The sequence below is a fragment of the Hipposideros armiger genome, unplaced genomic scaffold, assembly GCF_001890085.2.
Source record: "Hipposideros armiger isolate ML-2016 unplaced genomic scaffold, ASM189008v1 scaffold_340, whole genome shotgun sequence".
In the NCBI taxonomy this organism is placed as follows: Eukaryota; Metazoa; Chordata; class Mammalia; order Chiroptera; family Hipposideridae; genus Hipposideros; species Hipposideros armiger.
Window position 1 is genome coordinate 1,142,701 of NW_017731690.1, and position 13,608 is coordinate 1,156,308.

General features: G+C 40.5%; 1 long non-coding RNA gene and 1 pseudogene across 1 annotated transcript in view; one reads left to right on the forward strand and one right to left on the reverse strand.

Annotated features, from left to right (window-relative positions):
• Positions 1-13,608, forward strand: part of LOC109392630 (uncharacterized) — a 45,978-nt gene that overhangs the window by 3,497 nt on the left and 28,873 nt on the right. The window lies entirely within an intron of this gene.
• On the reverse strand, positions 3,407-4,589 carry LOC109392628 (homeobox protein NANOG-like; annotated as a pseudogene).

A 13,608-nucleotide genomic window follows, 5' to 3' on the forward strand; every position in this document is an offset into this window, starting at 1 on the left:
AAAAAAAAGAATAAGCAGAGGAACTGCTTTAAAAGCCCAAAGATAGTATGAGGTGAAAGCAAAGGCTATGAAACTTGTTTTTTGAAAAGGAGAAAAGGCAGTTTTTCCCAAGTAAACAAGGATGGAAACGTTATTAAAGAGATAAGTGTATATTTTTTGATGAAGGGAAAGGTGTGGCAATATGCCTTGAGATAAAACATCAGTAAGCTAAAATAAATTATGAGAGCTGGCTTCGATCTTGCTAAAGCATTGAATCCCTACAGTGTGTGTGAGGGAATTATACATTAAAATGTCCCTGGGTCTTTTTTTATTTTTTTGCCTCCCCCAGAAGCTGACTGTAACCCAAGCGCTCATGTGCAAGCAGTTCATTGAAAGTGTTAAGAACACAGGTGAGGTAATACAGAGAAGCGAAGGAAGTGTTATTAAGCATGCTACCACAGTGTGAAAATGGAGCCTAATCCCTGGGGAAGCTCTGGAAAACAGTGCAAAATACACGTATAGGAATTCTCCCAGCCAGGGAATGATGAGAGCTGGAGCACCAGTGAGTCACTGCTAATTGTCTTTGGGGATATCAATTTACTGGCATTCTGTCCTGCTGTGATTTCCAGGAAAATGGTTCTGGCAGTCCATAGATAGTCTCTGACAAAGACGCAATAAGTAATTGTTGGAAGCCATGCTGGTATGCATGGAAATTATGGTTATGGATAGGGCGTTGACAGTGCTTGCTACATCAAGGAGTTTTTCAAACAAACCAGCCTGTGCTCTTCTATTCCCTTCACCCACTACCCCAAATTCTGACCCCTCTTTTATATGACAGTATTGAGAAGAAGTGCATGTAGACATCTCTCCCTCAGAAAGATGCCCCAGCAATGAATAGCATCAGCTTATTGGTTAAAGACCGTAGGAGTTAAATGAGAAAAGGTTTCCACTGGACTGAATAAAGCCATGGTGGGAGGAGAGAAAAACTCTTTTTAAGGTTTCTTTGCAGGAATATGATTGTAAGTCCACAAGAAATGAATGAAAAAATTCCTGGAGTTAAGGTGAAAATCGCAAGAACTCATATGATCCAGTCAGCCTTGTCTTTGACATACAGTAACATGAGGTGTTCTGAGGAAAAGGAGTGAAGATTGTGAGTGTGGGAGTTATTGTGGTTTATGAACTGATTTTGTGAGTCGATGAAAGGCTAATGAGGCTAGGGACTTAATGGTGCCAGAAAGAAGGGCAGAGCCGAAATGTATAAGCATGGAATTAGGCTGGAAAGGTAAGAGAAGTCAGAAGGGGCCCCCAATGTACTGAAAGAATACAGAAGGGGGAGGAAACCAAAGGTCATATGATGACAAAGAGTACGTGCAACAATTATGGAGGAAACAGAGCAGGAAGAAAGGATTAGATTGAAGTGGAGCCTTGTGATTTAATTTTCAAAATGGAGCAATTCAGAGTGTCAGACTATGACTGAAATGACATGGAGGTTAAAGTTTGGAAATGTGGAGCTTGAGAAAATACAAGGCCAGGCCTTCTGATTTTATATATATATAAATATAAATATAAATATAAATATAAATATATATATAAATATATATATATACCGTATTTCCCCATGTATAAGATGTACCCTTTTAAAAAAAATTTAGGGTCTAAAAACTGGGTACGTCATACAGTGGTTGCAGATTTTTTTACTTGCATTTCCCGCTGAGGATGAGGCAATATGTGAAGACTGATTCATCATCAGACTCAGATGAGGAAAAGCTAATGGTTGGGAGTTTTGACAGTGATGAGGGGTTGTATGAATTTTGTGATCAATAAAACTTGAGTTCAATAACTTTATGTAATACATTTTTTTTCAAATTTCGGGCCCCAAAATTAAGGTGCGTCTTATACATGGGAAAATACGGTATATATTAGGTTATCAGAAAAGGTTGATGCATTTTGCAATGAAAAACAGAAAAAACACGTCATGACTTTTCCGACAATCATATATATATATATACAGCTTTCCTTTCTTAAAATGTGTATACATTTTTTGGCACCCTCTGAATATATATTATATATACTATATTTAGAGGGTGCCAAAAAAATGTATACACATTTTAAGAAAGGAAAACTGTATTAAAATTGTAATACTCAATATAAACCAATAACAAAAGATGAATACAAGTCACGTTTGACTTCTACAATTACAAGAGGTGCTCAGAGTGGTTACCGTCAGCGTCCAGACACTTCTGATTATGGCAAACTACTGCTTGAGCAACATTGAATGAAGTGTCCACTTGTGTATATTCTTTTGGCACCCCCAGTATATATGATGGCAAGGGATAAAAAGAAAAAGAAAATTATCAGCTTAGCATTAAAGTTATGAAAGAAGATAATGTGTGGGATGTTTTGTAACAACTAGGAGATGCTGCAATAAAGATTTGGAAAGAATGACATAATTTTCAAAATTATGCATCATGCAAAATTATTTTGGTATTTGACTCAGAAATATCATTTGTTTCATTTAGTATTTAGTCTTTCTAATTCACACAGAAGGAACTCAATCAAGAATAAGCTCTTCTTTAGTTTTAACCATTATTTTAAGATTTGCTTACCTGAATGATAACAATTTGAATTTTATAGTAAGCATATCAAAGTGTGCAATGGCTATTTTCTATGTAAACATGAGTTTAAGCCCTCACTTCTCCACCCCCAACCAGCTTTCCACCCTTAGGTCTGTGCCATATGGAAATCCTTGTAGCACACCTCAAGATAAGTATTATTCACTTCAGTTTATTGATGAGAAAACAGGGTGATTAAATAAATTGCAAAGTCCTCACAGCTGGTAAACACGAAAGTTATAATTTGAACCCAAATCTTGTGGGGGTTTTTCTTACAGTGCTTCAGTTATGCTTGTGTTCCCCCCCCCTTTTTTTTAAAATAGACATTTTATTTATTTGTACTTAAACTTATAAACCAACCAGCCAAACTGGTACTATTGTCATAATACAGTAAAGTACAAAAACATCTTTTACAAATACTTAAGTAATAAACAAATTAGGGGTTGTAGTAAATCAACAAAAGGGGCAGAGGAAATCAATGAAGCACATTATAGCTCCTCAACCTCTCACCTGAGTTGAGGTTTTTTTAACAAGCTTCCCAAACCCAGAAAAAGGAATAATCCTTCATCACACATCTTCGTATTTTTACTTTCTGTTCTCGAAATAAGATTCTAGGTCCTAAAGATATCCAAAATATTATTCTTTCTAGTTATCTATAGCCAGAGACACCTTTTACCATCATTTTGTCTACAACAGCAAAGCTACAGAAACCTCGTTGGTTAGACTCCAGTCATACCCCATTCTCACCCCCAAAATTGACACAATAAGCATAATGAGAAAGAAGCAGGATATCAAGGCAGAGATACATAGAAAAATCCTAGCAGTGATACAGTCTCTGCCCAGATTGATTCATAATATACCCATCGTCACATAGCATCAGACTGTATGTTCATGGAGTAATTTGGGAATAAATCCATGATTTGCTGGGTGCTATAATACCTAGGGGTTTGCTGTATCACCTCATAGCTTTCCCCAGCGGTTTCCAAGGCGGCCTCCAAATCACTGACAGGTCGATTTTGCTGGAACTGGATCTGGGGCAGCAGGGCTTCCTCCCCACAGCTGTAGAGCTGATTGTTCCAGGCCTGGGTGTTCCAAGACTGGTTGTTCCAGGCTGGGGGGCACCAAGTCTGACTGTTCCAGGAATGGTAGCTCCAAGGTTGTTTGTTCCAGGAATGGTNTGTTCCAGGAATGGTAGCTCCAAGGTTGTTTGTTCCAGGAATGGTTGTTCCAAGTTGGGTTATTTCAGGTCTGGTTGCTCCACACTGAAAAGTTTCCAGAAGCGTTCACCAGGCATCCCTGGTGACAGGAAGAGAGGCCTGGGTACTCTGCAGTTGCTGAGCCCTTCCGAGTCACACAGTTGCTGTTCTTTGGCCAGTTGTATTTCTGCCACCTCTTACATTTCATTCTCTGGTTCTGGAACCAGGTCTGAATCTGTTTGTAGCTAAGGGTCAGAATTTTGGAAAGCTCTTGCATCTGCTGGAGGCTGAGACATTTCTGACTCTGAAATCGCTCATTGAGTACACCAAGTTGGGCCTCTGAGAAGACGGTTCTGATCTTCTGTCTCTTGACCTGGGCCTTCCACTCCTCCTTCACGTTTTTTTTCGGTCTCCGTGTGGGGTGTCTCAGCAGATTACATTTGCAAGGATGCATAATGTTCTTCAGGCCCATAAATCTCAGGCACTGGTGAAGGTTCCCTGGAATTGGATGCTTTGGGGCAAGGCGGGCTTTGGGGACAAGTCAGATCCACACTCATGTTGCTTTGCAGTAACAGGACCCAACCAGCTCTATTTAACAAAAGGTGAGGTTGTGTTTCTCTTTTGTGTCTATACTGAGCACTCAGTTATATAAAAATATCTGCCCTCCATTTGGTTTCTTATACTAGTTTTAGAGGTTCCTTCAACTCACTTTTTAAAAAATTGAGGTTTATGTCTGAGTAAAAAGAAGGAAGTATATTTTAAGACTGCTAACACACATTTTTGACTGTGTGGCTACATAGCCGGGCTGATGTAGGAGGAGGGAGTAAGCAGAGGGTTCAAAGTTGCTGTTCCCAGTATTTGCTTAGATATTCTTAATTCTTGTTTTATATTTCCTGTGCAGGTCTTGGGGCTATATGGCCTTAAACACAGTTCTTTGTTTGCTCTGTTTTGCAAGAGAATGAACCCTCATTCCAGTTGGTTTACTGCCAATGGTATCTACTGGAGAGTGGGAGGAAGATGGAAGCCATGGCTTTTCTCCAACTCCTAGCCGTGGTGTCATAACTGGTGGCAGTGTGTTTCCTAATGGGGCTCCAGCTCCTGCCAGGTGACACTGACCCCTGTGCTCTGATCATGCCAATTCTGCCTTTTGTCTCTTCAGAATGAGAAGGGGCAGATAATGATTTCCTATTGTTGCTAATCTCTGGATAGTTCACTTCCTGTGTTGGGCTTCTCAGTTTTTTATCACCATTGCAACCATTGCCCTGCATAAAATCCTGATGTTTTAAATATGCAGCTGTTTCTGTTTTTCTGATCAGATCTTTACATACACCCCAAATACTTTATATTTATTATAAAGCTTGGTGCCCTTCTCCTCCACCTTGGTATCGCACACTGATTGTCAGGTGAGAGGTGCTTGAATGAATGAATGAATGAATGAATGACTAAGACATGTAAAACTTTTTCTCTCCTCAAACGATCTCAGTCCCCTCCTCCCTTCTTATTGTTGTCCTGGAATAATAAGGTAAAAAAAATAACAGAAAAAGCAAAGCTGTTTTGTTCTATACTTGCTGACACATCCTCATGTTGCTCAAGCACCAAAAAAAGTCAAATCAAACACACACAAAATAAGTGACATCTGCCCTAGTAATTAAAATATAAGTGCAATATTTGAATGTACCAAAGGAAAAAAAAAAAAAAGAAAAAACTTCATGAAACTAACTTGAGAAGGTGACAGTGGGGAAAGCTGAATGTGGTATGGCTTTTTAGAACCAGAGGAAAATCAGATGAGCACTGAACTAGTTTTATTTTAACTCAAAAGTTGTTCTTTCCTGGGCCGGCCGAGTGGCGCAATGGTTAAGAACTGGCTTGGGACGCCAGAGGGCCCCGGTTCGGATCCCACATATGAGGGCCAGTGACACTGCCCTCCACAGCTAAGATGCTGAACAACAGCTCAACCTGGAGCTGGGCTGCCATGAGTTGCCCGCGATGGCGTAGGCTGCAGCCGCTGCTGCAGTGGGTTGCCATGGGCTACCGTGTGTAGCCAGCAGCCAGCGTGAGCGGCCAGCAGCCGCAGTGAGCGGCTGTCCAGAAGCCGGCGACTGATGTGCCTCACCCGGGAAGAGCGCAATGATGGTGCCAACTTGGGCCAGTGAAGCAACGTCCTCCACAACTAGACTGAAGAACAAAACAACAGCAACTTGTCTGTTCCCCTTCCCCCGATTCCCCAACAAAATCTTTAAAAAAAAGAAAAGAAGGAAACCTTCTATGTTTAAAAAAAAAAAAGTTCTTTCCTGTTATTTTTTTCTGTCAAGTGATTTGAGTTTGAATGAATCATGTAAGTGACTCAAGCATTTTGAAAGTATTACTATTTATTTAATTCAGTAGGAAAGAAGGGAGAATTAATTTTGAAGTTTCAGAAATCCTAAAAGACATATTCATTTTTTTTTTTTTAAGATTTTATTGGGAAATTGGTGGAGGGAACAGTGTTGGGGAATCGGGGAAGGGGAACAGACAAGTTGCTGTCCTTTTGTTCTTCAGTCTAGTTGTGGAGGACGTCCCTTTGCTGGCCCATGTTGGTATTGTGATCATTGCACTCTTCCTGGGTGAGGCAGATTGGTCACTGGCCACAGGACGGCTACTCACGCTGGCTGCCAGCCACTCACGGTAGTTTTACGGCGGCCCTGCAGCCCCACTGCAGCCTATGCTGTCCCCTCACAGCAGCCCAGCTCCAGGTCGAGCTGTTGTTCACCATCTTAGCTGTAGAGGGCTCAGCATCACTGGCCCATGTGGGATCCAAACCGGCGGCCCTGCTGCTCAGAGCTTGCGCTCCCAAGCCAACTCTTAACCAACAAGCCACTTGGCCGGCCCAAGATGTAGTCATTTTTAAAAGTGCAAAGTCATGTGTGATCTCTCCAGAAGTCACAGTTTGGGCAGGCCCTGCAGGTTTTTCAGATCTATTTTCATCACGGCAGAGCTCACTGTATACCTTCCTGTCATTTCTGGAGGACCTTCTGTCTTTCTTTTCCTTTGTGAGGGCAGCAGTGGGTCACCACAGTGGGAACGGGGCGGGGTGGGGGGGAGGTGTCAGTTCAGTCTTTTGTTGCCATGATTATGAGGAAATATCTCAGTTCTTGCAAAAAGAAAGTGAAGAAATAATCAAAGTAGGCAAAAATCACTTAGTCGGCATCAAAAAGCAATGAGCTGAAAATGATTTCTTTGTGTAAAGGAATTTCACAACATTAAATATTGCTCTGGAATCCAAATTCTTTTATGTCAGTAACATATCTGAAATGCTACTCTGGGGTGTTCTAATGATCAATTTAGGATAAGGGACAGAGTAATTCCAGCTGTTATTTTAATTTAAAGTATCCACACTAGATTAAAGTAGGCGAACTGCACAGAGAATAGCACATCCCTGGCGTATAGCTATGCTGGTTCCATTTAGAGCAGGAGGAGTGAGGCAATTGAAGGGCTGTAAAAATAAATTCTTTAATAATATATTGTGTAGTATACAGCAGTATGGCTCATGCAGAGAACTGGAAACACAGTTCTATAGCTGAAGTGGGGGGAAGAACGGATACCGCAATGCCTTTTAAGCTGCCTGAATTTCTCTATTTTTCTTGATTAAAATTGTAGAGGATTTGAGAGTCTGGTAGGTTGAATTATGACCCTGTATTTCATCTCTCCTGGGGCCCACCCCTTCATGTCCAGTTGGACATTTCCTATCTCTAAAGCAGAGTGTCTTTTCCAGCTTTTTTGCTTTGGCGTATGGGATGTGAGTAGATGTAAAGCAGGCAGGAAGTTGAAATTCACTTGAAGATGTGGGTTTGACCTCTTGCATCTGTGCATTTCTGCTCTTATTGTGGGGAGAGCTTCCCTTGGGTAGCTGCTGCCTCTTTTGCCTGGACACCAGAGCAGAATCACACCATCAGACCAGTGGATCCAGGAATGAAATAAATGATACTTGCTTTAGGTCACTGAGGGTTTGGGGCGGGGTTGTGCAGTGTTGCTGCGACAGTTAGCTGACACCTAGGACCTCCTTTTGCTGCCGAATTTCAGAATCAATTGAGAAAGAGAGAGACAGGGAGAGAGAGGAATCAGCAGATAGAGAGCAAATACTATCACTATTATGAAAATCCTTCTTTGGAGGATGAGGCTTAGGTGTATTTGCACACTGGCTTTAAATATTGACCTCTGAATCACACAGGCCTCTTGATGCAGCTACAGCAGATTTGGCACGTAGAGACTGCGTTTTTTCCTTTGAAACTCTGCCAGGAAGAGAACAGAATGGCTGTATTTGGCAGGCACATCTCAAAGCAGAGGGACGGGAAGGGGTGAAATATGTGTATCTAGCTCTCATTCTGAGGTTTATCCATAAGATAATTTCTATCTCGAAAACTGACTCATTAATGTTTACTTTTCAGTATTCTATAAGGGTTAAATTAAAATAGAAATAAAACACCAATATACTGCCTGATATAGACTGTGCTCAACATCCTTAACTTTATTCTTCCTCTACCCTAATCTGCCTCTGTTTTGTGTTTTTTTAATCTATTTTTCTTTCAGCGTTTCCTCTTCCTTTTGATTTTGTTACTATACCTTCATCTTTCTAATTCAACTCTAAATTAATGACAATACATACTATATTGTGTTTTATCTTTTTTTGTTCCTTTTTTAATTTATAAATCCAATGCGTTAAATATTTATTTCCTTCTATAAACACCAATCAAATTAAATTAAATTCCTTTAAAAAAATCACTTGAAGATGTGGTTTGGACCTCTTGCATCTCTGCATTTCTGCTCTTATTGTGAGGAGAGCTTCCCCTGGGCCAATGGATCCAGGAGTGAAATAAATGCTCATTGCTTTTATGTCACTGAAATTTTGTGATCCTTTTTTTGTGGGGGATATTCCATTGATTTTCACTTTTTAGGTCATTGGCTCTTAACAGTATCATCCTGCATTCCCCTCAGTATGTTTCTGTCAAATTTCTCATCGGTTTTCTATTTGCACTTGTGGTTTTCTAGAGAGAACTTATTCCTTCTAATTTAATACTTGTTTACTACTTGTTTAATACTGATTGTACTTTTGAAATCAAATATTTTTAGATAATTATATATCAAAGCAATATGTAGGTCACTAAAAACATTGTTGTATTTCCATTTTAATTGCTCACCTCTATTTCTGTTTGTTTGTTTTTGGTGGGTTTTAAACATCAATGTTTAAACATCAATGTTTTTGACACAAGAGTGTCAAAAAAGTCAGCACAGGGCCTAGGTGAAATAGTTACTCAAACACTGGATAAAAGGAAGAAAGGAAGGAAGGGAGGAAAAGAGGGAGGAGTGGAAGAAGAAAAAAAAAGTAATAAATTCAATAGCTGTCACATGGCAGGGTGATAGAAACATGAAAGGAGTGAATAGAGGCTATCTGTTCTGAGGAAACAAAGGGAAAACCAGTCCCATTTGTCTTAGAACCCAGTGAAACATGAGCAAAAGCCAGGGCAGCCTGCAATGTGATGGGGGTGGAGACTCAAACAGCATCTGAGTCCACTGACAAGACAGTCTGTATAAAGGCGATAAATATGAAACTTCTGAATCCATCCTCATTTGTCACTTCTAGGTTCTTTATGGCTTTTGGACAAACAGGACAGTGATGTGAGGAAAGACCTAAATAACTTAAAAACGTTATCTACCAAAATAGTTTAGAAAGAAAATAATACTGACAATAGAACAGTATGAAAATTTCAGACTACCATCAAAATGTACTTTGGGAGCTCTTTGTTAGGGTAAAATATTTCCTAAGATTTGAGGAAAATACGTTCTTTGGTTTTATAGATCATTTTGTGAGCGTTGAATGGAGCTAGCTCCACATTTTTCTCTAGCACACACTCCTCTACCGAAAGGCCTGCAACACTTTAAGCATTAGAAAAGGGAAAGGCAGAACTGTTCGTGCTTTAACATCAATAACATTAGCCCCTGTAAAGACCGGCTGCTCTCCTATTCCCATATTTAGTAACGTGGGGAATAACAGGGAAGATGCATTAATAACTCTGGCAGGTTTATACAGCAGCTCCTGAAGGTGAACAAGGAAGAAAAATTTGGATATAGTATGCATTTTAGCCGGATCACAGGAAACTTTTTATCTGAGCTATTTTAGACAGTGCTTGTGAAACGTCCTCCTGACAGTAGCAAATATGAATTTCCATTGTGTGGGACTTGTGATTTGATCTGTCTCTAGCCTGTGTGACAGGCTTGGGTTTATTCTGGCATCCTCAACTGGCCTAGAATTATGGGGTAAACATTTTTCTTGCCCCTCTCTTGAGCACAGTAAATGGAAGGAGGTATGCTCTGCTTTATTTCAAGGAAGCCTTCTATTTCCTCTTGTCTGAGTAGGATGTCTTGTAGCCATCATGCAGAATATCCAAGTGGGGTTCAGAAATGAACTAAAATGAGTTTACCCCACACCCCATAGCCAACTCATTCAGCAACATCATTATAGTGTATATCTGATGCATTTTATATTTTTATCCAGCTTTTCTAGTTATTCTTGGTAAGAGAGCTAGTTTATAATAAAGGACTTTGTCAATACCAGAAGTGGTAGCACCGTATAGATATTAATTAACATGTGGAGAAAATATCTCTTTATTTTATTTTTTCAGCAGAAATGAGTGTTGAATTTTATTGAATTTTGTCTTGGCTTCTAGTGAGATCATCATAAATTTTTGGCTTTGACTTATTGATTGAATTAATCGTATGAATAAACATTCTAATATAAAGCCATTTTGATGTTTCTTGATTAAAGCCACCTAAACTAAGTGTATTACTTTTAGCATAATGACTATTCACTTTGCTTAATTTTTATTTAGGGGTTTAAAAATGTATTTCTATAGGGAAATCACTACTTAAATTTTTTTATTTTTTTATTTTTAGCAGAGCCATCCTGCCATCTGTTGGCAGCTCAGTGGCAGCTCACTCAGCTTGGGCCGGGAATTGAACCGCTGTTGCTCAGAGCTCAAACTCTTGAGCGAGATCTTAACCAACTGAGCCACTCAGCTGGCCCACTACTTTAATTTTTAAGTGCAGGTTTAGCTTCTTCTTGGGTAAAAAATGTGATAAAAAGTCTGAGTTTTAAATTTTTAAGTGATTGATTTTTGTGTTTATACTTTTATTTTTACATTGGTTTTATTGCATTGTATTAAGAAAATGTGCTCTATGCCATTTATATTTTCTGTAATTTGAGACTTCCTTAGTAACCCAATAAATAGTCAATTTTTGTAAATTTTCCATGATTATTAAGAAATAAGTCGTATTGTTTGTGGGGTACAAGTTTAGAAAAATTAGTAAATCTTATCAAGTATATTATCAGATTATCTGCATTATACTTCTGCCTACTTTATCAAGGACTGGAAGGCTTATATTTTCTATTAATATTTTGTTTTGGGATTTTTTCCTTTCAATTAAAATAGTTTCGATATCATATGTTTGACATAATATTTTTTAGTACATATAGATTACTGCATAACTGATAAGCACACACAACACACACCACAACATACTGGTACACACACAGACCCACACATGCACACTGTTTATTGTGAATTTTATCAATTAATGTCTTTTTTTTTTTAAAGATTTTATTGGGGAATTGGAGGAGGGGAACAGCGTTGGGGAATCAGGGAAGACAAACAGAAAAGTTGCTGTCCTTTTGTTCTTCAGTCTAGTTGTGGAGGACGTCGCTTCACTAGCCCATGTTGGTATTATCATTGCGCTCTTCCCTGGCGAGGCAGTCACTCGCCGGCCATTGGACGGCAGCTCACAGAGGCTCTTGGAAGCTCATGCCAGCTGCCAGCTACTCGCCAGCGACTCACGGCAGCCCAGCTCCAGGTCCAGCTGTTGTTCACCATTTTAGCTATAGAGGGTGCGGTGTCACTGGCCCTCAGGTGGGATCCGACCAGGGTCCTGCCTCTCAGAGCTGGCGTCCCAAGCCAACTCTTAACCAATGTGCCACTTGGCCGGCCCTGTAGGAAACATTTTATATTCTAGGTATTAACTATGTATGAATTATGTACTGTCAGGAACACGGTTGAGCTGGGAGAGTGAGCTGAGCTGTCAGGTGCCAGAGCAGTCCATTAAAACAACAAGCCAAGAATGAAAGAGCCAGGCCTTTAATGACTCACTGCCATGGTAAAAGCAAGAGGCTAAAATCTAAGAAATCGCTGACTCCTCACCTCTAAGCTGTTTTTCCTCATGGAAAGGCGCACAGGTTGAGTGTCAGTTAGATTAGCCTAGAAACAAGGGGTGTGTGTGTGTGTGTGGGGGGGTTGCCGGGGGTGGGGTACTGTTTTTGTTTTACTATGGAGGGAGCCCTGAACAAAAGGCTCCAGCAGTTTTATGAACCTTGGGATGGGGATAGGATGAGGGGGAAAGGCTAGGAGTGGATAAGTACTGTTAGAATGTTACCAGGTTAAGGTCCGGCTGCTCATCACTTGTATAGCAATAATCGAGAGACAAGGGTGGTGGAAAGAAAAGCAGGCTTATTCAGAATGCAGGCATTCTGGAACAATGGCGGACTCCTGTCCAAAGGCCATCTCCCAGTTCCTAGAATGGTCAGGGGGTTTATAGGTACACGAGAAGTAGAGCAAAGGAAAGGGGGAGTTAGTCATGGGAGTCCTCCTGGAGAAACATCTCCTGGGATCTGGTTTGTTCTGCCATGTTTGTCTCATACCCAGTCTTATGGGTGATTCATGTGTCATCTGACAGAAAATCGCAGTCCAGAATTGCAGCCTGGTTGCCAGTGTCTGGATGGCTGAGGGCTGACTCAGTTTCTTGCAAATCAGTGTTCTGTTGATTAACTAGATTACGAGGTATGCATATAGCCTTGGGAAAGCAGATCAAATAATCGGTCAGTGAGGGAGAGACACAAAGAGGAAAAAAAATTCATAAACTACAAAACAAAGTAAATCAAAATATAATTCAGTAAACCAAGCTAGATTGCTAAATCCTTAAAAGTATAATGTCACCCTTACAAGAGTGAGGAACAGTGTCTTCAAGGTTTCCCCCTCCTCTCCCACGTAAGGTCTCAGCAGAGGTGCTTGAAGCCCTCAATTTAAGGCTTCAGATAAAGAGACCTAGGAATGAAGGCAAATATGTGAAGAGCTAGGGGTGATACTGAGTCCTTAATTGCAAGTTCCTTTGCAGTGGTTCTCAACCTGTGGGTCGCGACCCCTTTGGGGGTCGAATGACCTTTTCACAGGGGTCACCTAAGACCATCGGAAAACAAAAAAATACTTACATTATGATTCATAACAGTAGCAAAATTACAGTTATAGAGTAGCAATGAAAACAATTTTATGGTTGGGGGTCACAACATGAGGAATTGTATTAAGGGGTCACGGCATTAGGAAGGTTGAGAACTGCTGCTTTAGGGGCTGCAATGGAGAGAGGGCTATACACCGGATCTGTGTGGGGAGGGCTGCTTTCTCCATGAGACCTGCCACGTAAAGCCTTCTAATTGCCTGTGGTCAGGACTGAAAAATCCCACATCGGGTTTTAACCAGCAGCAGGACTCTTATGCTGCAAATGTCTTCTCCCTGTATGTCGTTTGTTTTTTGCGGGAGACCGGCTCCCACAAGTCCAGGGGTTCCCTTAGGTGGAGACGGAGTCGGCGAGGAAAGAACGCAGAGACAGAGAAGCGCTTTTCAAGAATTAATGTCTCACTTTATTTTTACAGCCTGTCCTTTTTATACTGGGCAGGTAACTATTTACGTCATTGAGCTGTTTTTCCCAAAGTTGTTTTTCCACGTTTAAACCTTTACCCATTAGGA